The sequence below is a fragment of the Antechinus flavipes genome, chromosome X (assembly GCF_016432865.1).
Source record: "Antechinus flavipes isolate AdamAnt ecotype Samford, QLD, Australia chromosome X, AdamAnt_v2, whole genome shotgun sequence".
Lineage (NCBI taxonomy): Eukaryota > Metazoa > Chordata > Mammalia > Dasyuromorphia > Dasyuridae > Antechinus > Antechinus flavipes.
In genome coordinates, this window is record NC_067404.1 from 17,659,997 (window position 1) to 17,686,158 (window position 26,162).

The 26,162-nt window shown below is 42.2% G+C and overlaps 1 long non-coding RNA gene across 1 annotated transcript in view; it reads left to right on the forward strand.

Annotated features, from left to right (window-relative positions):
• The first annotated feature begins 18,143 nt into the window (after nucleotides 1-18,143).
• Nucleotides 18,144-26,162, forward strand: part of LOC127543234 (uncharacterized) — a 106,325-nt gene continuing 98,306 nt past the window's right edge. Inside the window, exon 1 of the long non-coding RNA XR_007949169.1 lies at nucleotides 18,144-18,267. This is a non-coding gene — a long non-coding RNA (uncharacterized LOC127543234). The remainder of the gene's footprint in view (nucleotides 18,268-26,162) is intronic.

The window sequence follows — 26,162 nt, forward strand, 5'->3', positions numbered from 1 at the left end:
GTAGGTGCCCCTTTTGGTACAACTACATTCCATGAGAGAGTACACAGAATAGTGGAGGAGGGGAGCAGGGGGTTAAATAGGAGTGTGTGACTGACGTGGCTGATGCAGACGCCATGATGTTCTTTAGGCACCAGAAACATGGGGTCCGGTCACGTGAAGGATTTGCAAGGGCCATTCTCTTTGATAAAAGGAAGGTTTCTTTCTGGGAAGAGGTTAGAGACAAAGTAAGAGGCACAACAGACCCCACGAATGACAAATGTGAAGTAGAGTGGGAGAGCGTATAAAAGAGAAATTTCCGGGTAGAACTCACAAATACCCAGTAGAAAGGGAATACCCCATGAAGTGGGGGCATGCCCTTAGCTGTCAGGCTAATTCCGGAAAGGGATATAGCCCCCTAAAAGAGACAGTTAGCTGTAAGGAGAAGTGGGGTTGGGAAGCACAGCGGCCTTAGGAGGGGCACCATGTGGCAAGGGAGAGGGAAAGACACCATGATAAAGAGTGTCATGGAGGATGGACCCAAAGGAGGGCAGTGAGTATGGCATGGGCCCTGAGTAGATTTCTAAGGAAAATGTAATCTGCAGGGACATGATCGGGATTTGTGACAAGGCATAGCAGGGTGAGGCTGCCCACGACTTCCACGCCATGTTGGCCAAAGGGGTTCGACATAACTAGGATTTCTGACTGGACAACTTTCCCAGAGGCAGGGACCATGGAGCTAAAGTGATCTCCATCAGAGCCTTCTCCTCGCCTGCCCCAAGGAACAATTTCATCAAAGCTCCAATTTCTCTGTGCCAGCCTGACCCACCATTCAGAACCTCATCATGATGTGCTTTTTAAAAATAGTTGGCAGTGGGGTAGGTGACCTCTGTAATTTAAGAAAGAGAAGAGTCTATGGGGGAGTGGGGGAGAGGGGTGATTGGTGAAAGAGGAGGAAAGGAAGGAGGTCTTACTTTGGAGGTGAGGAGTTCATTGACAACTGCTTCTATGGGGGAAGAAAAATGATTAGTGAAGGAAGATGAGAACCTCATACTGAATAAAGCTTGAGGGGTTTGGTGCTTCAAAAGTCTATTTGTTCTACATTGGGAGGGAGGAGTTGGGACCCCTGGGGACCATTGGAGTCAGGAGGAGTGGGTCCAAGGGCACTAGGAGGAGATCTCCAGCCAAATGTAAAACAGAGCTCAACAAGAGAGAGTATAGACAAGTTGTGGTCTGCATTATAAAAAGAAGTCACAGGAAAGGGCCCCTACCATGGGAAAAAGTAATAATTGACATTTTTCTGGGAGGCAAAATGGAAGAGACAAAATGGATCTATGGACCAAGCCCTACAGGGCAGTGGCAGAAACTGACTAAAATAGAGAGTCTAGAATGGATACCTTCACATCTTTGATTACAGAAAATAAAGAAACCAGATAATTAGAGGGGTCACGAATCAGAGAATGAGAGTCTAATGTAAATAAAAAAAGAAGATGGATTATGAAGAGAGGGAAAGAAATCCTTTTTTGGAAAGGGGTGCAAAAACTGAATGAAAAAAACACACACTTTATGTACTGAGCAAGAAATACATTGCAAAACAAAGATACATGCAAAATATGACTTGGGGAATGGGGGGAAATTGATTTTATTTTATAGGAGTTGCCATCCTACTTTTAGAAAAAGCAAAGAGAAATATTCAAAAACTAAAGGGAGTTGATTATGTTGAAAGGAATCATAGACAACAAACTACTATCATTAGTAAGCTTAATGTTCCAAAGGCCTAAGCATCCACATTCACAAAGGAAACATTAATTTAGCTTCAAGAAGACATAGGAAGTAATACAAAAAATAAGGGAGACTTCAGTGACACTTATCAGTTTGGATAACTCTAATAGAAAACTAAACAAAAGGGACAGCATGGAAGTGACAAATTTCTTAAGTTAAAAGATTTGTGTCATATTCTAAATGAAATTACTAAATAATATACCTACTTCTATGTGTCACAGAACTTTTATAAAACTTGATAAATTGGGTACAGATATTGCAAACAAAAGTGTAAAAGGCGGATGTGGTGTTTTGTTGGGCCTATGGCAATGTTCTGCTTTTTTTGTTTTATTTCATTTTGTATTCTTTTCTGTTTTTCTTTTTTCTCATTCTGTTTTTAAATAATATAAATAAAAATTTAAAAAGGCAGATGAAATTAAATTGATTCTGTATTAAAGTGGTTAACTTAAAGTGATTCTAAAGTATATGAATATTGACTCAATTCTGTAATTGATTCCATTCCATATTATTGCCACATTTTGTATGATTGCTCAAGTCCCTTTTGTTTGTTTGTCCCTTTGCCTAGGACATAAATTTAGAAGTTCAGTTTTCTTGTTAATCGTTGTGCCATTCTTGCTTCAAGGAAATTTGTTGTCCCTATGGCATACAAATGAACACCAAGGGGTCAAGATCATGTGATTTCTTATTCAAAGAAGTCTGGTGCAAAATCTAACCTTGAAAGTGGACTCAAACATTGAACATTTCTTTGTCACAGTAGGGAAGGAGGGAGTTGTTGCTAAAGCCTCATTCCTAATTTCCAACTAATAATGTTGTCTTCATCCTCATAATGCTGCCAGCCCTGTAACCAGTTGCATTATTTTTCCTCACCTACCCAGTTCTATTCTTTGTTCTATGCTTATAAAAAGGATTTCTGTCTCCTTTGGGTCATGGGCCTAACTGAAGGAGCCATTTGATGTCCTTTGTCAATAGGTTCATGCCCTGCTAAGAAATTGATAAAGCTCAGATTTCTGCACCTCAGTTTACTTTTATTAAATGCTGTCAAGACGCAAAAATATCTAACACATCCTTTTTGGACCATAATGCCATAAAATTAGTAATTGGGTTAGGGATCACAAATAAAAGAACAGACACAACGGGAGGTGTAACAATTACTTAGTATATAAAAGAAAATGGTAAAGCTGAATCAACATACCAAAATTCCAGGGGTACAATGAAGCAGTCATAGGTGTGGGGAGTAGGGGAGGGAAATCATATCCCTATTATCATATATGAACAAAATGACAAAAATAGAGGACTAATGAACTAATGAGGTGTCAAAGTCCTAAGGGGCAGAGAGTGACCACCCCAGCTCTGCCGCTCCCTCACTATGTGACCTTTCCCTCAGTGTCAACAGCTGCAAATGCAAATCCCTGCTCCATTTTGCCCCTTATGCCTTCCGGATGGTGGGGGACAGTCTCCTCCAGACCCTGGCTCCGCAGGACGGCTCCCTGTTGTGTTCTAGGGAGTCCCGGGCCCTGCCACTGGCTCCCTTTGTGGCTCTGGCCTTTCCCTCCATCCTGCAGGTGCCCCTTCCTGTGTGCATTGTCATCCCCATTGAGAGGGGGAGCTCCTTAAGAGCCCCGATCCTCTTCATCTTTTCACAATGGCAGCCTTGTAGAGTGGATCTTCACAGAAGCTCTTAAGCAATGCTCTTTCCTTCGGTTCTCTTTTCAATAAAACCGTTTGGGTTTAGCCTCATGGCTCTGTGTGCTTGTCGGGAACTGCTGCTGGAGGGGGGGGGGCGGGGAGTGGATCGTCAAATGCCGGATTCTCCCGTTAGCTCGAGGGGCAGGCATGGGGAGAGGCTGGCTCGGGGCGAGAAAAGTCTCGGAGGGGTCCGCGCCCCGCTCTCCAAGTGGGCTCCTCACTCTGGTGCCCCCTCGGTGGGCAGGACAGCCGCGAGGGGCCCCAGAGGCCGCGGGGCCGGAGCCCCGGCCGCCCCGGACAACGAGAGCGAGCTGTCCCCGAGGGCGCAGGATTGGGGGAGATTCAAACAATGTCTGAGGCTCTCCCAGTGTGAGTGAGAGCGTTGTGGCCACGTGAGTATCTGGGTGGGTATGGGAGGGAGGGCGGCTTTGTCCTAGAGAGAGCAGGAGGGAAGTGGGAGAGCCCAGCCCAGCCCAGTGCAGACAGCCTTTGTTCCCTCCCCCTCCTCCCCGCTTCTCCGAGCTCCGCTCATCCTGCCTCACAACCTCTGGGGCTGCTCGGGCTCCTGCTGCCTCCGGGATGCCGGCGCCGTGGCTCCGCAGCGTGGACAGCCTCTGCCTTTTGTCCCGGGGCTTCGCGAAGTCTGTACAGTGAGTGGGGGAAACAGGGGAACAACAGCCGCTGCCCTAGAGCTTTCCTCCTTTTGGTACCGGGGAGAGCTCCCACCTCGGCAAGGGCTGGGAAGATCATGCTGTACCCCTGCCTCTCCGTGCCTGAGTGCTTGCAAGAGCAGGGGTAGGTGACAGCACAGGGAGGAGAATGTCTTTACCTCTTATTGGGGTGAGGGGACAGCTCTGATTACTCTTTCCCTTGCCTGTGGGATGGGAGGAGGTGTGTGTGTGTGTGTGTGTGTGTGTGTGTGTGTTTGTACTTGTGTCTGTTTGTCCAGTGCTCTATGCCTAGCCGTGCAGGTGACTTAGCTAGGGTGATTTCGAGTTGCATTAATGCAAGCACACGATGGAGTCCGGGGTACACAATAGAGGTCCAGTCTTGGAGTCAGGGAGACCTGGTTCCATGTCCTGCCTACTGGCTTGGTCTTGTCACCCTGAGTAAATCATTTGACCCCTCTGTGTCCCAGGCAACTCCCTATTCCCCAGCTGACTGACATGAGCAGCAGGACTCTCCAAGCTGGAGGGGCCCCTCCCACCAGTGAAATCCCAGGGCTGGAGAAAATAACCATGCCTGGAATCAACAAGACCCCTGTGGTCCTGGCCAGACCACGCCTAGAATGCCATGCTCACTTCTAGGACCCACATTTAGGAGGGACGCTGACAGGCACTGAGGGTGAGGGGCCCGAAATCCTCCCCCAGGAGGAACGGATGAAAGGAGGAGGATCATGAGGTGGAAGGAGCCCTAATGTGGAATCAGGACTTCACTTTGAACCCCAGTTTCTGGGTGACTGTGGGCACATCACTGAATCTCCTTCCCTGGGCTTGTTTGCTCTGGGTTAAGGGAACCCTGCCACCTCCAAATTCCATGACTCTAAGGGGCTGCATTTCCCTCTGAAAAGAGAAGGCAGCAGGGGCAGTGAAAGCTGTTCTCCCGATCTGAAGGTCTGTCAAAGGGCAATGGGATCAGACTTTGCTGTGGCTTCAGAATGGAAACTAGAATCAAAGGGAGAGATGAAGCGCCTGGAACACAGTAGGTGTTTCGGGAATGCTTCTGGGATCGATTGATTAGTGGATTGATTACAGGAATTCAGGTTTGTCTCAACATATTGAAAAACTGAATTTTCCAAAGTGGAATGACCTAAGTTGGGAGATGAGTGCCCCATTACTAAAGGACCACAAGCAGAGATTGGATGGCCTTATATCAGGGATATCGTAGAGAGGATTCATTGTGTCTCAGTTTGAGACTGACTCTCAGGTCTTACCAGGTCTAAGATTTGAGGCTTCTGTGATTTGTCTGCTTTGACTCTGCTTTGATGGGAGGGACCTGGGGAAGGGCATTTTCATTTCTTTACTCTTCTCTCCTAAAAAGTTGGCAACATCTCTTTCTTTTCTTTTTTCTTTTTTTCTTTTTCTTTTCTTTTCTTTTCTTTTCTTTTCTTTTCTTTTCTTTTGTTTTCTTTCTTTCTTTCTTTCTTTCTTTTTTTTTTTTGGTGAGGTAATTGGGGTTAAGTGACTTGCCCAGGGTCACACAGCTAGGAATTGTTAAGTGTCTAAGGCCATATTTGAACTCAGGTCCTCCTGATTTCATGGCTGTTGCTCTCTCCACTGTACCACCTAACTGTCCCAAGAGCTCTTAAAGAGCAAATACACAAGTATTGTTGCTCAATTCCTTCTTCATATGGAGCTTGGTAATTGTCCTTAGAAATTATTTCCAGGAGGGTTCTGGCCCCATGGGGCTCTTTCTTTCATGTTTTCATTTCTCCTAATTGCTAGATCTCTTTTCTGCCTTTTTCTTCTTAGAGGGACATCATTTGTTTAATGTCTGCTGGGTCTATGTCCCCAGGGATCTTGAGACACATTAGAGTCTCTCATAGGATCAGGGCTGGCTTTTTCTTCCGGGCCTTTGTTCTCTGACTCCCCTTCTTTGAAAGATAGGAGAAATCCCTTCTGGCCTCTTTTGTTCCCATTCCCACCTGCCCCTGGCTCTCTCTTGCTGGCTCACACTCTAGGCTTCCTTTCCCACTCCTCTGGGAAGGCCTCTCCTCCTAGGGTTTGGGATCTCCCCATGTGTAGTATTCCTTGATACTTATTGGTTGTGGTAGTCACTTCTCAGGCATTCCTGGCCTTTGCTAAAGCTTCCTCTTAGTTGTCTCTCTCCCCTTTCTCTCTCATCTCCAGGATGGAGAGCTTCTGGGATAAGAACAACTTGTATTTCTGGAAGTCTCCAAAGTGGACAAAGGGCTGTCCCCACGAAGCTCCCTGTGAGGGAGCAAATGCCAGCATACTTCCCATTTGATATTATGAGGAAATCTAGATTGTTGAACCTCACGTAAGATTGTTGAATAACACTACTTTTAAATATTAAGTTTTAAACTATATACTTTTAAAAACTACTTTTTTAAACACAAAAAAACCTAATTCAATATGTAACCCATAGGGATCCTGTTGTATAGATTAGGGCCACTGTTTTTATTTTCCTTTTATATCATTGATCTAGTTCAATCTCCTCATTTAGCAGAGGAGGAAACTAAGGCTAAGGTCATATAAAAGGTCATACAAAGATCTGGGGCTAGAACAGACTTCAGAGACTATCTGAACTATTTAATTTACAAATGATGGAACTGAGGCCCAAAGAGGGGACCTGATCCCAGTCACTATACACAGTTCACTAGTTATAGGACCATAGGGAACTCAAAAGTCATTCAATCCAACTCTCACATTTTACAGAGGAGAAAGGAAACTAACTTTCAGTGAGGGGAAGTGACATAGCTCTGGTGCTGAAAGGGGTCTCAGAGGCCACATAATGAAAACTCTGCATGTTATTGTTCTGGAAACACATGCCTTAAATGACTTGCTTAGGGTTACACAGGTCATCAGTGACAGAGGCAGGATTTGAGCCTGGGTCTCTGACTCCAAATCTAAGCACTTCCATTTTACCACAAGATGGGCTCCTTGCCAATTTCCACTCTCTCCTTTTGAAACCCACATATCTATATCCATGTGTGGACAGTTAATATATAAAATCTATGTCTACTTTGGTGAAGTAGTCTATACTGACTAAAAGATGAGGGGAAATGGAAAGTAGAGCAAAAGAGAGAACCCATTTAGTTCGGAGAGTGGAGTTTAGTTAACACCTTCCAGTGAATGCTATTCCCCCAATCTCCATCCTTCCTTTGTTTTATTCACCTACCCCCCTCCTATCCTTGCACAAAACCCAGCCATGTTCTGGACAAGAAATAGAGATTCAAAATATGTTTTTCCTATAGTAAATTGACTTTAAATCTAATAAATAAGAAACATCGAACTTAGATTTTATTCATCACTACTCAGCAATTCTTCAAAGACTTCGAGCCTAAGAAATATTTGCTAATTGTCACGATTTCCCCACATATAAGATTTATTTTCTGCTCTCACACTTACTTACACTAAATTATTTAGTCCTTCAATTCTTATGAGGTTTTCTTTGGTTAGTGTCAGTCAATCTAGAAGTTTCTCAAAGTCTAACCCCTTCCAGACCTTAAAATAGTTGTTCAATAAGTATAGTAGATTCACCATCGATGTCTGTGATGTTTTGAGACTGGTCACATAATAGAAAAGGGTAGCACCATTATTCTGTTTCCTTAGCATAGTAGCTATAGAAAGAAGGAGCTTTTCTGGGAAGTGATCACTCCAGATGCAAGTTTTATAGACAGTCTATCTTTTTTCTCTTTGATGACAGTACTGGAAATTTGGAGATAGGTGATAAGAAAATGATGCATTCCCATTAAACTCTGATAGATAGAATTTTCCTTAAAATCCACGGGTGGTAATGCTAACGTGTCCCCATAGTTCTCTTCTAATGAATAAGTTATTAAATTCAGTTGTTTCCGTGATAGCATGCTCGCAGGAGCTTTCCACCACCTTGGTGCTGAAGTAACTTCAATCTCTTAAATTAAACTCCTATGTAAATTCTTTTAAGCTTTTCATTTTAACAAAAGACAAAATCAGGGTAAAGGAATTCAGACATTCAGGATAGAGCACTATGCAGATAGAAAATCAAAGAATTTAATTCAGACCAATAACTATATATTGAAAACTTAGCAGAAGAAATTAAAGATTTTAGAGAAGTTATATATCTTTTAACATTTAATGAAGAAAAATAATCCCTTATGTTTCTTGACTTAGAACTTCTAGAGAGATGAAAATAGATGAGAGTATATGCGACAACAGGATCCACAGGAAAGAGTACTGAATTTAGAGTCAGAAATCAAATCCTGCCTCAGACAACTTTTAGCTGTATGATCTCAAACAAGTTGCTTGACCTCTGTGGTCTTAAGTTTCTTCCTTTGTAAAAAGAGAGGGTGGGAACATAAAGCCCCTGCCTGAGGTCCCTTTCAGATCTAGATCTATGACTATGGTCCTGTGGACCATCTAAGACCTTAAAGAAGTAAGTGGGTAAAAAGGAAATTGCACATTTACTTGGCAGTAAAAGACAGAGATAGCTTTGTTCAGAATGGGGCTCCACATGAAGAACATGTGCAGTGGAAGAAAGTCTAGATTTGAAGATAGAGGACTCCTTTTTGAATCCCAGATCAATTACTGAGTAAAATGACTGTAGGCTTACTCACTATCGTATTTTTTATGCTCCGGGGTTATTAATTATATTTTAACTAACCCTGGGTACTTTTGCAAATATTTGTCTGGATGCCTGCTTAAATACTAGTAAAGTCTCATTCACACTTTTGATGTTTATTTAATAAATTTCATTCAAATTAAGATCAATCATATTCTTATATTTATTTCTTCCAAATTTTGTTCTTCTGAGTGGGGAACAACCACATCTTCCATGATTAACAGGAGATAGCCAGTTCAGTAGTATCTCCACAATTATATAGTCTTATCTTGTAACAGATGATCTTTGATATGATGGACAATTTAATAGGTAATTCTAATGTCGATGAATTAGACTGAAATCTTATTTACATTAAAGAAACTCATAACTTTTCACTGAACTTCTTAAATTCAGGACTTTCTTTTGTCCTATTTTGCCTACCCAAACCATTAACGAGGTGCTACACAGGCTAAACTACTATTAGTTTGTAATGTGATAGTAGGAGGTAGTCAGGAAATGGTACAATAACAGCAAAATAACAGTTTGATCATGTATACTTATTGTGTATCTAATTTATACTTTAATATATTTAACATCTACTGGTCATCCTGCCATTTAGGGGAGGGGGTGGAGGGAAGGAGGTGAAAAATTGGAACAAAAGGTTTGGCAATTGTCGATGCTGTAAAATTACCCATGCATATAACTTGTAAATAAAAAACTATTTAAAAAACAAAAAACACAAACACACACAAAGAGATGGTACAATTTTAAAAAATGTCTTTTTTTTTTTTAGCTGCACTATCCCATAATACCACTAGATGTCAAGGAAAGACTGTACTATGTTTCTCAATTGTAATTAATAGGTGAGTGAGCATTTATTAAATACCTACTTTGCACCAATCAGGAGTACAGCATTTGCAAAGGCATATAAAGGAATCTAAGTGATGCTGCAGTAGACTGCTGGCCTGGATTCAGGAATGTCTGAGTTCAAATCTAGCCTCAGACATGTGAGATCCTGGGCAAATCATTTAATCCTGTTTCCCTCAGTTTCCTCATCTGCACAATGAGCCAGAGCAGGAAATGGCAAACCACTCTATATCTCTGCCAAGGAAACCCCAAATGGGATCCCAAAGAGTTTGACATGAATGAAATGACTGTACAGCAGCAGCAGTATGGTTTAGTGGATAGAATGCTAAGTAAGTAATGTCAAAGCCAGGAAGACTTGGGGTCAAGACCCACTTACAATACTTACTGAGACTGTGCAATACTTGGCAAGTTACTTAACCCTGTTGGCCTCAGTTCCTCATCTGTAAAAAAAAAAAAAAAAAAAAAAAAGCTGGAGAAGGAAATGGAAAACCATTTCGGCATTTTATTAAATGACAGAACAACAATAATAATAGATGGGAAGTGAAGTGTCCTATGATGAAGTTCCTTGCTGGAAGGAACAGCCAGTAGGTAAATTTGACTCCCCGGTAGAACGATGGGAAATATTATATAATAAAGATAAGATGGAGCCAGGGTGACAAAGGAGTCTCTCTTTGATCTTAAGTATACCCTGCAAGCACTAGAGTTTATTGAGTAGAAACAGCAATATCCCTTTTGACAACTAGATGTCACGAAAAGACTGTACTATAGTTCTCAATGGCAATTGGTCAGCAAGCTTTTATAGAAGCACTAAATTTGTATGTAGATGGGAAATGAAGTGGCATATGGGATATGGGACATGGGAAGTAAGCATATTTGAGGGGACAGCAGAGTCCAAAAAAAAAAGGAATAATAATAACAAGGCTAAAAAATATAGAATGTAGTCAGAATTTCAAGGACTTTACAAGACATAAAGAAGTTGATTTTATCCTAGAGTATATGGGGCCTCTAGAATACTTTGAACAGGTTTATTTTTTATCATTGTTTTAGGAAAATCCCTTTGGCAGCTGAGTGAATGGTGGAGTAGGCAGGGGGAAAACTTGATACAAGAAGTTGAATTAGGATTTCATTGCAATAGTCCAAGTGAGAGGTGATGAGATTAAACAAATGGACTGAACAATGCCAGAGTTTTTGACATAAAAATAACACTCCTCTCTGAGGAGGGCACAGTATCACTCTGAGCTGCAGTAAGAATGTCTAGGGCCTGTTAGTCTTGTAAAATAAGTGTGGCCAAGGATTGCTGTTGCTGATCTAGAGCTAGAATGCTGGCAGAAAAGTGGCTCTCAATTTCAGCAAGATGTCTGGAAATGTCATTGTAAATCCTTTGGGATTCTGTAACTCCTGAGGTTCCAGTTCTAAGGCCTCTCACCTCCCATTTTTATTATAAATGCAAAGATAGTTAAAAGAAGCAATGTCCTTCTGGTCCTGCTAAGGGAGACAAGGAAGCCAAGAGGAAATTGACTGTATATTGGAAGGAAAACAAGAAAAATAGAAGAGAATGTAGTCATGGGGAGGATTTTAAGGATTAAAGTGCAGACACAAGTCTAAAAGGTGAAAGAGTTCTGAGGAGATTATTGACACAGATAAAGAATAGACCACAATCCAGAGAAAGAAAAAATGAAGAAATCTATATAAGTAGCCTCTGAAATGTGCCTGCACCATGGGTAGTTAAACTTTAGCTGTGAATATGGTATGAGAAAGAATTAGGGTCTGGGTTCAAGGTACAGTCTCTCTGGTGAATTGGCTTATTACTAGAGATGTTATGGAAGTCCAGAGATATACACAGCTAGGATCCTAAACTACTGGGATAGCGGTATTAAGGTTAGTCAGGACTTCTATAGTGAGGATTTAGGAAGTGTTACTTATTGGCATAGGTCCCGTTGGGGTAGCCCTGACAGTATATACTCTCCTTTCCCTAAACAGGCTGTTTGAAGAAGGAGGATGAGAAGTGGTATTGAGGGTTACCTGGCCCAACGAGATCATAATATCTTAATTATGATTATCCCATGTAGTGGACAGAAAACCTGTGCTGGACATGCTGGACATTGGGAAATGTTTTACAGAGCCAACATCTGGTCCATTAGAGTTGGCCTTGTGATAAAAAGGAAAAGAAAGACCGCTTAAAATACCTGTGGTAGAAAATATGGCCCAGCAAAAAGGGGATAATGCCATAACAAAACTTCAGCTGTCCTTAATTCTCATGTTATATGAAAGAAATTAGGGGCTATTTCTTTTCTTTTTCTTTTTTTGCTGAGGCAATTGGAGTTAAGTGACTTGCCCAGGGTCACACAGCTAGGAAGTGTTAATTGTCTGAGGCTAGATTTGAACTCAGGTTCTCCTGACTTCAGGGCTGATGCTCTATCCACTGTACCACTTAGCTGCCCCCGGGGGATATTACTTTAGGGAAGAAAAGGGCATTAGTGCTGGGAACCCCCAAAATAGAAAAAAGATAGTATCCTCTCAGTTCTGGTAAGAAGAAGAGATTAGGATCATAGACTTCTGGGCAAAGCTGGAAACCCTAGGACATAGCCAGCAGGAAAGAGATTAAAATGTTGAATGACAGTTTCTACAACAGGAAGATAGGACTGTGTAGTTAGACCATGAGAGAGGGATGGGGAATGTGCAAAATGTGGGCAGCATAAAAGAAAATGACAAAGAGAATAGGCACAAGTATGGCCCCCAAACCCACAGTATCCCAATTTGCTTGATAGCAGGAGTCTTTTTGGATAGCAATCTCAGATTTTCAATTGGTTCACAGGAATAAGTGTTGTTGGTGTGCTGGTCTGGCTTTTCTTCCTGAGGACTTTTCTCTGGTGTAGAGGGTCACAGTCAGTGGGGGAACTCTGGGTGAGGTAGAAGACCCTTCAGCCTACAGGGAACCTGCTGACAATGTCAGGTTCAGCACCCCATCTCCTCTAAGGGTTCTTGGCCTTCCTGAGGAGTCAGGGGGAGGAGGTGACAACCTGTGTGGAGATTGAGGCAGAGGGATACCAGGTGGCAAACTACATACAACAGCAAGTTATTCATGTGGTCCCACGGGCTCAGTGTTGTTTTGTTACATTATAAAAAGGGGAAAGCCCTTGTAATAAACGGACTCCATTTTTCCACCATCCTTGGGAGTCCCACCTCATCACTTCTCCATTAGGAAGCTATATTTAATCACCCCAGTGTGGGGGCTCTAGAAAGTAATGATACGTTTTGTCACCCCAGCTTGAGGGCTCTAGAAAGCAGGACACAACACTCTGTATTAAGAGTAAAAACAAGTTTAATGTGGGAGATATAACTTTTGGGTAGGCCCTCAAATTTCACAGCAGTAGGAGTGGTCAGGATGACTCTATAAGGGGCCCTTTTACTTGGGCTCCAGGGATCAGAGCCAGGAAATTCCATGATTTGAAATAGATCTGCTCCTCTGGACTCCCAGTTGCAGGAGTCAGAGGGGTATGAGTGTTTGGGCTCAGCAGGTCAGTATTAGCATAGTCTACCAAGGTCCTAGAGATGGGGGGAGTATCAGCTGATGCTGATTAGAGTCCATTAGTATACGTGAGATGAGAAATGGCATAGCATATAGCAATTCAAAGGGGCTTACTTAGCTGCAAGACTGTTCTAGGATCAATGTGGGTCCTGAGCAGGACAACAAGAAGTATGACTTATTCTAACTTAGTTTCAATAGACAACTTAGTAAGTGTCCATTTAAGAGTGTGGTTCAACCTTGCCTAAGGATTTGGGTGCCATGCTGAATGAAGGTTGTAGGTGATGGAAAGGTCAGAGGCTATTCCTTCTGTTATATGAGAGGTGCAGGTTGGCCTGTTGTCATTCTGCAAGGACTTGGGTATCCCAAAATGAAGGATAACTTCATTAAATTAACTTCACTAAGGGACTTCATCTGTCTTCTCAGAACAACAGAGAAAAGCTTCAACCCACTTGGGAAAGGTATGAAATACCAAAACCATCTGTATTGGGGCATGTGTGTAAAGTCTAGCTGCCAGTCCCTCCTAGTAAATTGCCTCTGATATTGGACAGGTTCTAAGAGAGAGGGAGGGTGGGCTGCTCCATCGGTGTTGGCCTGTATTCAGACAGCACATCCAGACTTGGGAAATGATTTCTGAAAGAACTGGTCCCCGGAAGAGCTATAAGTTCTGCCTTCTGGGCTAAAGTGCTTTGGAGCAAAGTTTGAGCTTCTAACATGTGTTGAAGACTAACCACAGTATATCCTGACTTATGGGCCCCTTCCTTTGTGAAACTCAAGCTGTCCCTGAAACCAGACCTCATCAGGTTTGTCTAGAGGGTCCTCTTTCAAATCAAACTGGTTGGAGTAGGCAAAAAGTCTATTATCTCCTCTTTGAGTGTCTGTCATTAAATTTGCCATAGGCAGATAGGTGGGATTTAGTATTGACAGGTCTTAATGGTTGAATCAGGTGTGTCTATCAGTAGGGCCTTAGGAGATGACTCCCTGAATAGATTCACATAGAGGTTTCGCAAGAAGACTAAAATTTGGAATCCATGGTCTACAAAAACCTGCCATCCCTAGAAAAGTTCTGAGCTGCCATTCCTCCTTCCCTTCTTCCCTCTTTCCCTTCCTCCCTCTTTCCTTTCCCTCCCTCCCTCCTTCCTTTCCTTCCTTCCTTCCTTCCTTCCTCCCTTCCTCCCTCTCTCCCTCCTTTCCTTCCTTCTTCCCTCCCTCCCTTCCTCCCTCTGTTTCTTCTTCCCTCCCTCCCTCCCTCTCTCCCTCCCTTCCTTCCTTCCTCCCTTCCTCCCTCTCTCTCTCCCTTCCTTCCTTCCTTCCTCCCTCCCTCTTTCCCTCCCTTCCTTCCTTCCTCCCCTCCCTCCCTTCCTTCTTTCCTCCCCTCCCTCCCTTCCTTTCCTCCTTCCCTCCCTCCTTCCTTCCTTCCTTCCTTCCTTCCTTCCTTCCTTCCTTCCTTCCTTCCTTCCTTCCTTCCTTCCTTCCTTCCTTCCTTCCAGCAGGAGTGGGGTAGCCAAGAATAGCCTGCTTACACTCAGAAGCCAGGGGTTGGGAGGAAGGGGTAAGAACATGGCTAAGATATCAGATTTCCTGGGTGGTGATTTTAGCCTTTGGAAGTAAAACTTTAGCCCTCCAGAATTCAGTGTCGATGGTAGCTTGGATGGAAGATTCCCAAGAAGGACTGCAAATGAGAATTTTGTCAACATACTAGATAAGCTATCTATTAATTTGAGGATTCTAAGGACTTTGCCTAGGGGTTGGCCAACTTAATGGGGGCTGTCCCTGAACCCTTGGGGCAGCACAGTCTAGGTGAGTTGTTGGGGTTGTGGGTGTCCCAGGGGTACCCATTCAAAAGCAAAATTGAACTTGGAATCCCTATCAAGGGGAATGGGGGAAAAACATCTTTGAGTTCCAAGGTGGTAAACCATTGAGTCCCTTCTGGGACCTGGGCTAAAATGGTATAAGGACTGGGTACTATAGGGTGAACAGGTACAGCTGCATTTTTGATGGCTCTCAGGTCCTGGACCATCTGATACTCCTCACTTGGTTTAAGGATGGGGAGTATTGGAATATTGCATAGTGACTGGCAGGGGGTAAGAAGACCATATTGAAGGAATCTGTCAAAAAGAGATTCCAAGCCAGCAATGGCCTACTTGCCTGAAGGGTACTGGTACATGTGGAGATCTTTATGTTTGACTTAAGCTAGAAAAGTATAGGTGGCTTTCCCAGGGGATCCCTGGGAAACTTCAGGCTTCAGGGAAAACAGAGTTCCAGATGTCAATGGGAATGTGAGAGGGTCTAGAATTAGGACCCAGAACAGGTAAAAATATAGAGTGCTCAAAAATAAGAGAGAACTGTGAGCCTAGTTTGAACATGAGGTCCCTCCCTAATAGAGGGATGGGACATAAGGGTAGGATGAAAAAGCTGTGGGAAAAGATCTGATCTTCATATTGACAAGGGAGAGAATGAGTTTCCCTATTTTTTGTGATTTACCATCAATCTCCATCAAGGGAACCAATAAGGGGAAGAAAAATACAGGAGGACAGAGTAAGTGGCCCTGGTATCTATAAGAAATTCAATTAACTTACCCACCATATAGATATTTACCCTATATTCAACTATGGAGATATTGAAGGTTCCCCAAGAGCTTCCTCAGTTCAATTCGGGGGAGACTTGGATTGCAGGAAATCGGAGTTTAATGGCTCTATTTCCAGTGCTGTTGTTTGTAAAGTCACACTTCCTGGTGGCAAAGGAGGCAAAATCCACTGCATTGGGGCTGACATTTTGAGTTTGGCGCCTGATTTGAGATTCATAATCTAGAGGTTAAATCCTGTTCTTGCGAGGGAGTGGACACTGGGTGGAATTAAATGGAAAGTTTTGGATCTATCTGTCTGGTATTCCTGGGGCTGAGTAGCATAATCAACAAGCCATGAATTTCATTGCGGAGGCAATCAGTCTTGCTAGTGTTTTCTGGTTTTATGATAAAGCCCCCTGAAGAGCTCAGGTTAAGTATGACCCAGAAGTATCATAACCTTTAATAACATCTTTATGGTAAAGTGACAAGGACTTGCCAGTGGTGATCCAGTAGGTTGGTCACAAATGAAATAAAACAAGGCAAAATGAAGAACAGGAGGCAGATGATAGCAACTGGGATATCACCTCATAGCCAGGTGTAGTCTGTGTCACATATAAGACACGGAAACAGAGAAAAAGATGCAGAATAGGCTCATGGCTCTTGTGTTCCCCCCACCCCATTCCTCATATGTCCCTGACGTTCAAGCTTTTTGTCCAACTAATCTGAATATTTTCTTTTATTATTTTCAGGGTGTTGCCTATCCCCAAAGTCATGGTCGACTCAGGTTGCTCACTTCTCCCTCCCTGCATCTTTCTACCATACTGATCCATTCTCCTCTGAGGGTAGAAGAATAAGCACAGGGTCTGATGTCTTAAGAAGGTGCCTACTCCAGTGTTTCCTGGTTGCATCTGCTTTGGAAAAAACAAACTAAAAACTCTGAGGAAAGAAATACTATGGATACCTATTCTGTAAGAGTGGTTGTAATAAGGTGAATGGGAAGATTCATGGCAACTAGATTGGTATGGGTTTTTGCCTCAGAATGTATGGGGTTTGACATAAAGAAGGTAGTCTCCATTTTCCTATGTTTTTGGTGGAAAAAATAAAGGAATGTTTGGTTGTAGATTTATGCAATCAGCAACCGCTGTTCTCGGGACTATGAGTTTCACTGCTCACTGAATATGTTCTTCATCTTATTCTCCATCCCCTGATACACTGAATTTGCTAGAATACAAGTGACATATAACTGTATATTTCTTGAAATTGCTGTGCCTAGGATGAAGGCCCCCCTTGTCAATCTGTCTTGTGAGTCTCTCAACCCAGCATTTCAAGCTCTGTTTAGGATCTTATGTCTTTAGGGCTTGCTTAAGAAACCATTCCATCATTCCACAGTCCCTGCTGCTGGTGGATAAGATGGAACATGGAATATTTTTCAGTTTTGTTCATTTTGAGCAGCTGCTGTCAGGGTCAAAATAAGGTAAACTAAAGCAAAAAGTTCTGAGCCTGATCAATTAATTAGTAAGGTGCAAATTTATCAATAAATAAGATTTGTTTCCTCAGCAAAGCTAAAATTGAATAAAATGGACATCTGTTTTTTTACAATTTGGGGGAGTACAGAACAAAGAGCAGTATTTCCTAGGCAGAGAACTACTTTTGATTGCTTAAAAGAACTCAACATCATGAATGGAGAAATCAATATGATTGATTATAGATCTGAGGCATGAGAAACAATACAACTGGTTGAAAATTAGGATTGAGGGGCTAGCAATAACTCCCTCCTTCCTTCCTGTGCTAAGAAATATTCATTAAGTCAACCTTTAAGGTTAGACATAGGGAATTAGAAATCTTTGAATAGCAAACCAAATATCCTTGAAGGTTAGCTTGGTGGTATAGATACTAGACCAGACTCCCTGGTGTCCACCTTCATCCCTCAAATATTACAGACTTCCTTGAGTCAAGAAAAGAATAGTGATTAGCAGGAGAACTGGATTATTAAACTCAACTCCTTAACAGGCTAGATGAATTTCTGAACTAATTTCAAAGGCAAAAAAATCTATGAGTTAGAGTAACAGGACAAAATTAATTAACTGTAAATAGGATACATTTTTTAAAGAATCAATCTGATCTTTTCATTACTGATGTGAAAGTTGTGCTATTGTTTGGACTCTGCATCAGGCGAACATCGTAGTCAACTTGTTTATTCCAGTATCATTCTTCTGGGAAAGGTATTTTCTTGTGGGCAGAAGGTTTTTGGTTGGTTGTTGTCCTTCATTTTTAAAGAGGAATAAAATCCCGTCATCATATTGGGGTCAAGTGTCCAAATGTCAGACCAATGCAATCTGGGAAACCTTACCACAGATTGGAGACAAATAGTGCATATGAACATTTGGAGTGAAGATGTCTCAAAATTTCACATCTCATGTTTTTTTTAGCTTTTGCAATTTTGCTTTACTCATATAGTATCTTATTTGATACAGGCACACCATGTTTCACAATCCTGTGCCAGTGTTTCCCGTGTCTCACAATCAATTCTAAAATTCTTCAGCGGAACCTTGAGAAGATTGTTGTATTGCTTCTTCTGAGCTGCATGTAAAGAGCTGACTTGGTGAGTTCTCTGCAAAATAGTCTTTTAGGTAAATGTATTTTTGGAATTTGAACAACATGGCCAGACTTTCATAGTTATACTTTTTGCAGTAGAATCTGAATGCTTGATAGTTTAACTCAAGAAAGAACTTCAATGTTCAGTACATTTCCAGGTGATCTTCAGAATTTTCCTGAGACAATTCAAATGGGAGCAATTCAGTTTCCTGGCATGATGCTGGAATACCTCTGGAAGGTTCCAGAGACATATAGCAATGAGATCAGCTCTATTTGGCTCTATAGCCCTTCAATTTGGCTCTAATACTTCTTCTCTCTCACACTTTCCTTCAAAGACCCTCAAACAGTGAGCTAGCTCTGGCAATGTATTCATCAACTCCATCACCTATGTGGACATCCCTGGGAAGTATACTGTCAAGGTAAATTATTTATATAGAGTGTCCACTTGTTGAACTTGGAAAAGATGAATCTCTACCCAGGAAGATGATTTGATCATCCAGTTGGTGGATTGCCTCTGACCTTATCATAGAAAATTATTAGCTATTGCATATGTGTCAGTGAAGAAAAAATACTCCTTTGTTGTGGACTATTTATAATCAGGTGGGCCTGCTTATAGTTCTACAATTGGGTTGATTGGATAGTGCTATGGTGATGTAGACTAGCCTATATTGTATAGCACTTCAATGAGAGTGACCATTTTTGAGGAGGGCTGTGTCTTCTATGAACTAGGCATCTCTTCCTTCTGGAAGATCAGTGAATCAAGGGTCCTAGTTTCATTGGAGACCCAGCAAGACTAGCTTCTGTGGCCAACTATTACTAAGCAAGAATTGCATAGATGTGGCCAACTCCCCTTGAGCTGGGCTGGGCTTAGCTCTTGAATATATGTCTTCCATCTGATGGAAAATTCTTGGTCACTGCCTACCTTGTTGGATTTGGCATAATTAGAATCCACTGAAGAACTAGAATTTCTAGCTAGCAAATACCTGAGATGTTTCTAGTCAACCTCTTGGTTCCAAATAGGAACAAGTTCATTCCTTATGATTGTCCCACTAGGAGCCTACACAGAGGAGCCTTTACCCCTCATACACACTCCAAATTTTCCTTTGCAGGCAAGGATTTAAATTTTCTTCCTAGTCAATTCACATGTCAAAGGCCAGAGTAACAGCTTCCTCATTAGGGCCTACCAACATAAATAAATAATGAATTACCCTCTCATTTGGAGAAAGCTTATGTTTAGCTAGAGTACATGGTGCCACTTGTGGTAACTTGCAGGGCTGTTGAGATGGCCATATCATAGGACCATGAAAGAGTATTACATATTTAGCCAGGTAAAAGTCAACTAGTCCTAGTCCTCTAAGACCTGAGAAGAATACAGTAACCAAGTCAATCTTTGTATATGAATCCCTGAAGATGAACACTAGTATCTCTGTAAGAGTCACAATATCAGAGATAATCAGAGCCACCAAATCAACTTCTCTATTCAGGCTGAAGTAATCTATGGTCAGTTTCCAAGTCATAATATCCCAATAGGACTGTTAAGCTGAAAGGTTTGCTTGAGGACTTTGGCATTAAGCAATTTTTCTATCAATACCTGTCTATTTCACACACCCCTGTGCTGGGATTTGTACCACCCACAAAGTGGGGACAACACTGAGGGAGTAGAATGTTAAGAGACAGCTACCCGGCCAACTGTGAAAACTAGGATATGAATAGTAGTATAGAAGTGGAGCTATCCCTGGTGCTGATCCAATCCATTAAGTTGCTTCAACAAGTTAGTTTTTATAATTGCCAAATTGTGGAAGATGCCATGTTGCCCATCTCATTGGTAGATTGGTATCTCATGGATTTAGGGTCTTTGGGAATAGGGTGACTTCAGTTCTAGGGTCCAAAAGTCTCAAATCATAAGAAGCCCTTCTATGTCACCCCTGAAGAATCAAAGAGTTATAAGACCCCTGGTCCTCTGGGGAGACTCATCTAGAGGAAACCCACCCTAGTCTAGTTCTATATTAAATGGAATGAGGTCAGAGGAGAGGGCAGAAACCTTGGTGCTACTTTTCATGTCCTCCTCTGAGAACAGTGGTGTGATAGGGATGTCAGGGATTGCAAGGGCTCATTTTGATTTGGAACATTGGTATATTCCAAATGTTGGAGTTTTTTTTCCCTGAGGCAATTGGGGTTAATTGATTTGCCCAGGGTTACACAGCCAGGAAGTGTTAAGTATCTGAGGTCAGATTTGAACTCAGGTCCTCCTGACTTCAGGGCTGGTGCTCTATCCACTACACCAACTATTGCCCCTGGAGTCCTAGTTTTTGGAAATTTGTGTACACATAGGGCCATCTTGCACATTGAATATCCAAATTGGAGCAGTCTTTGCTCTTTCCTCCCTTTCACACTGCTATTCTCTTTGTTCTTCAGGTCTCAAGGAAGCATTCTTGTTTCTCTTTCATCTCTAAAAGGAGATTACTCTTACAGTACACACCACTACTAATCCCAGTAGACAAGGATTTCATGAGCATAATCCCAGTAGACAAGGATTTCATGAGCACTAGATTTTATTTGAATACAATTGGATGCAGTACATATGTGACACTATGGGACTCTGGGAAGAGTTGGGCAAGGAGGTAAATCCTTATTTGGAAGACAAATGGCATGAATGATCACTAGCTACTTTGATTACTGCTAGGTATTTACTTCTCATGTCTTCCTCTTCTAACAGTGCAGAAAGCAAGCTAGAGATAATAGTGAACATTCTCTCATATCTTGGAGGGACAGGAGAGCCAGAATCTAGAAATCAGAGTTGACTCACCTGTGTATCAGGTACAGAACAGGGTCAGGTCAGGAGCAAGCTAGAGGACTACAAACTATATACTGATGCTTTCTCAAAGACCCTAACTTCCCAGTTCCTCTCTATACTCAGTTGCCATGACTTAACTCACTGTTTTTTAGACATCTCAAAAGGGAGGCTTCATCAATAACTCAAATTCAGGAAATTCAGAAAAGAACGCATCTTCCCTCCTCTTCAACTCTCCAAATTCCTCTGTTACTATTGAGGGTTCCAGTGTTCTCCCATACATCTAGGTTTGCAGCCTCCAGGCCTTCCCTAACTCCTCACTGAAATGCACCCAACACATCCAGTATTACCAAGTCCTATTGCTTCTACTTGCATATTTCTTGTGTACTTTCCTTTCTCTCCATACCCAGCTATTACTCTGATAAAGGTTCTTCTGACCTCACATCTGGACTGTTGCAGTATGCTTTTAGTTGCTTTGTCAGGTAATTACCCTCTCCAAATCATGCTCCACTCATCTCCCAAAGAGATTTTCCTAAAGTGCTGTTCTGCATATGTTACCCCTGCACTCAGTATACTCCAGTGGCTCCCTATCATTTCCAGAAGGAAATAGAAACATCCTATGGCATTAAAATTCTTCACAATCTGACCTCTTCCTACCTTTCCAGTTATCTTAAACCTTCTTGCCCTCCACTTACCCATCTCCTTACTTTATGCCTTTTCACTCAATGTCCTCCATACCTGGAACATTCTCCTACGTCATCTCCACCTCATGGCTTTCTTTTAAGATGCTGCTCAAATCTCACCTTCTTTCCCAGTTCACCTTTTACCCTCCACTGTTGGTGTCTTCCTTTTGTGATTATCTTCCATTTTCATGTGATGTATATATTTTGTATGGCCATAGTCATTTTCCTGTTGTCTCTCACACAGAAATATGAGCACCTGAGAACAGAGACCCTCTTTTCCCATTTCTGTTGTATCCTTAGAAGCAAGTGTTTAAAAATAAATATCTTTTGACTGACAGACTGTCTGATGAAACTTTCAGTCTCAGCTTCCTCTTCTGTAAAATGGCATTAACACTAACACCTACTTGTCAGGAACATGGTGAGGATCAGATGAGACAACATTTACAGAGTACTTTGAAATCTCCAAGAGATGTATAGAAAAGCGAGCTGTTTTAATTATTGCCAATAATCACAAAACAAAGGTTGCAGCATTTGTAACTCCTCCTTTCCAGGGTCATTAGAAAAGCCCAATCATTCCCATGCCCCTTCAAAATGACTTCAGGGGATTTCTCATCACTGTCACATTTAACTCTTCTGCCCTCTTCTTTTCAAGATAGGAAGATATTGATTGGCTTTTTCTAACAACGACTTGTGGCACTAGCATCACTGCCTCACATACCCACAGACCTTCTCCTTGGTGACCTTAGATGTAAACTCCTGTCCTTAATGACTGGAGGGGTGAAAAAAAGCAGTTCTTAAGTTTTTACCATGGGTTAAGCATAATAGAAAAGAAAGATAATCCCATCTCTCAAGGAGCTTACAAACTAATAGATAGGGATCAGATACACAAGAGGTTGCATCAGCAATAGGGAGGATGGCAAGTCCCAGTGATCCTTGGAGTGTGACAATTTATCTTGTTTACCAACATTTCCACTGAGAAAACCCTATTGATTCTGACCCACCAATTCCATTCCATTCCAATTAATAAACTTTTATCAAGCATTTCCTGTGTGTAAGACACTAGAGATACAACACCCCACACCCCTAAATACCCCCTCAGAGAGTTAATTGTTCTTCTAGAAACATACTCCATGCACACATATCAGGGAATTCCAGTTAAGACAAAGTCATTTCAGAGGGACAGAACACCAAGGACTTGGGGGAGGGGGTTGACAAGGAGAGATGAGGAAGGGAAATATGGAGGATATGTTGGCTGAACTATGCTTTGAAGAAAGACAGGCAGACATTCTAAGAGTTGGAGATGAGGAAGGAGGATATTCTAGACTTAGGGCACTTTGTGAGTGCTAAGGAATGGAAGTCAAAGAAGAGCATGTATGGGGAAGAGTCAGAAGAGGAGTTTAACTGGAATGGAGAGAATGTGCAAGTAGGCTCCAGCTTGTGGAAGGCTTTAATTGCCAGGCTAATGATTGTGAAGTTAATCCCAGAGGCCATAAAGAAGAACGGAAGGTTTGTAAGTGGGGAAGAACAGAGTCAAATCTGGTTTAGGAATCATCAGTTTGGGATCTGGGTGGAAGAGGAATTGTAGCCTGGAGAGACTTGAGACTGAGAGACCAATTAGATGACAACTGAAATAACGCAGGCCTGAGAGGTGATTGAGGCCTGAGTCAGGATGAATGTCTTGGAAGGAGAGAGGCAAGATAAGTTTTTTCTGGTAGAATTCAAAGGACTGGATCTAGTGGGGATGAGAAAGTAGAAAGAAATGAGGATAATCCCGAAGGTGAGAGAGACCTGAGCTTCAATGTGGGATCTGGAGCCAGTGTAACAATGGATGAGGCACCTCTCCTTTCTGGGACTCAGTTCCCACAAATATAAAATGAGGGGCTTGGCCTCCATGTATATTGAGGATACGCTTAGCAGGTCTGCCTTCTAATTACCATCTATCACTGTCCCACATGGGCTCTTTCTGAGGATTCTGGCAGAAATTCGGCTCAGACCAATGTTACATGCAGCCCCACTTCTATCATCTGTTTTAGAATTTTCAGCAGTCAAAGCCATGATAAATTGATTCTTGTTATCTCATTGAGTCATTCACTTCCATTTGTTCAACTCTAATTTTTAGTGAATTATTTTCTTCAATTAGCTTTTGAGCCTCCTTTTGAATTTGGGCTGTTTTGTTCTTTGGATTTTTTCCATTTCACCAATTCTATTTTTAGGGAGTTGTTTTCTTTTTCCATTTCACCAAATCTTTTTTAAGGAGTTGATTTCTTTAGACAATTTCTGTGTTTCCTTTTGCAAACTCTCCTGAAAACTTCTCATTTCCTTTCCCATTTTTCTTCTAATTCTCTTTCAAGATCCCTTTTAAAGGAGAGCCTTTTGAATTAGAGACCAATTCATATGACCCTTTGGGGCTTCATCTGAAGAGGTTTTGCTTTTGGTGTCCACAGGGTTGAGGTCTGTTATTCCCTGTCTTCATAATAGCTATCTGTGGTCAGAGCTCTTTTTGCTTTTTTTGCTCATTTTTGAAGGTTGAGGTCTGCTCTCAGGGGAAAGGGAAGATTTCCCCAAGCTTCCTGTGCAGGCAACAGTGGCTTCACACTGCCCTGAGGTCAGTACTGCTGGCTTCCTTCACATGCTGGATGGGTTTGGTCAAGTCCTGCTTTTATGCTGGTGTTCAAGAGCTCACTATTTGCCTTCTGCAGTTGTTTTGGAGGTCTCACAGTTAATCTGCTGATCCACTAGCTTTTGAATCAGGACGGAGGAGCCAATGATGATGTATTTTGATTAAGTCTACCACTACATTCCCCAAATGTGATCTCTCTGCCCTGAGCCTCCCTATGCTGTGCCTGCTCTGGGCTTCATCCCCCTTGCCTGAGTGAGACAGATCCTTACTGGAGTTCTTTCAAAATCCCTTCTACTGGAAGTTTGTTACACTCCAAATGTTTGTGGGTTCTGTCACTCTAAAACCCACTCGGAGGCTTAATTTGGTGTTGATTCTGAGGGAAGCAGAGAAGAACTCTGGCAAAGATTTGTCTAGTCTCCATCATCTTGGCCTCATTCCCCTCTTTGCAAACTTTAAAGAACTCTATATGTGAGCTGCTTATTTCTTCTCTAATACAAGGAACACAGCTCATATCTGGGCTGGAACTCACACTTCAGCCTCTGCTGATGCTATCTCCTCATCTGTAAAATGGGGGCAATAATACTTGCATCTTCTCCCTCACAAGGTTTGTGTTTGCAAACCCTCAGTGTTGGAAATATGTGAGCCTCTTCTTTTCATCTTGATTCTCTGTTCCCTGTGGTTCCCTGCCTTCTTCTGCCTTAGACAGGTCTAAGGCAGCCTGGTTCAGCAGAAAGAGCCCTGGCAGCTAAGTGGCACTGTAGAGAGAGGGCTGGCCTGGTCAGACAGGGCTGCATTCAAATGCAGCCTCAGACATGTAGTAGCTTTGTGAGCCTTGGCAAGTCATTTTTCCTCTGGCTGCCTCAGTTTCCCCAAATGTAAAAGAGGATTATATTAGCATCTACCTGGCAGGGGGTATTGTAAGGATCAGATGAGATAATATTTGTAAAGTGCTTAGCACAATCCCTGGAAACTTAATCAATGCCTCTTCTCTTTATTTCCATCTGTGTCTGATCCTCCAGAATCAAAGGTCTTGGGTTCCAATCCTACCTCTGACAATTCCTGTGTGATTTGGGAAAGTATCTTCTCTTTGTTCAGCTTCAGTTTTCTTCTACTTAGAATGAGAAAGTATGATTGCATCTTCTTGTTCTTCAAGTTGCCCACACACACAGATATTGTATATTCTGAGGCCTCTGACCTTCTGTGTTCCCTCCTCTGAAGTTGTCCCCACCCTGACATCCTGATGCTAAGCATGGCTATTCACAGAAGGTGGGCCTGGTGTGTCCAGAAGTGCTGTCATAAGTGATACCCAATGTGGTTCTGTGGTCCCTCCCAATTCTAAATGCTATATCCTAAGGTACCTTACAAATGATAAAACATGTTCTTTTGTTTTGGGTTTTTTATGTGACAAACACATACGCAAAAAGTATTTTCATACTCACGGCATGATAAAAAAAAAAAGTTTTCGACATGAAACCATCCATGTCCCACTATTCCTTTTAAACACACACACACAAACCCTCCAACCCCACCCCTCCACAAAGACAGAAAAAGACAGAGATACAGAAATGAAAGAGACAAAGAGAGAAAGAGAGACAGAGAAAGAGAAAAAGAGATACAGAGGGAGAGAGAGACAGAGGCGAAGGCAGACAGACAGAGATGGAGACAGAGACAGACAGACAAAGAGAGACAGACAGATAGACAGACAGAGAAGCAGAGTCAAGATGATGGAATAGGAGCAGGAAGCTACAATTCATCCACAGAAAAAGAAAAATCACCAGACTGAATCCTGATTGGAAAATTCAAGAAAT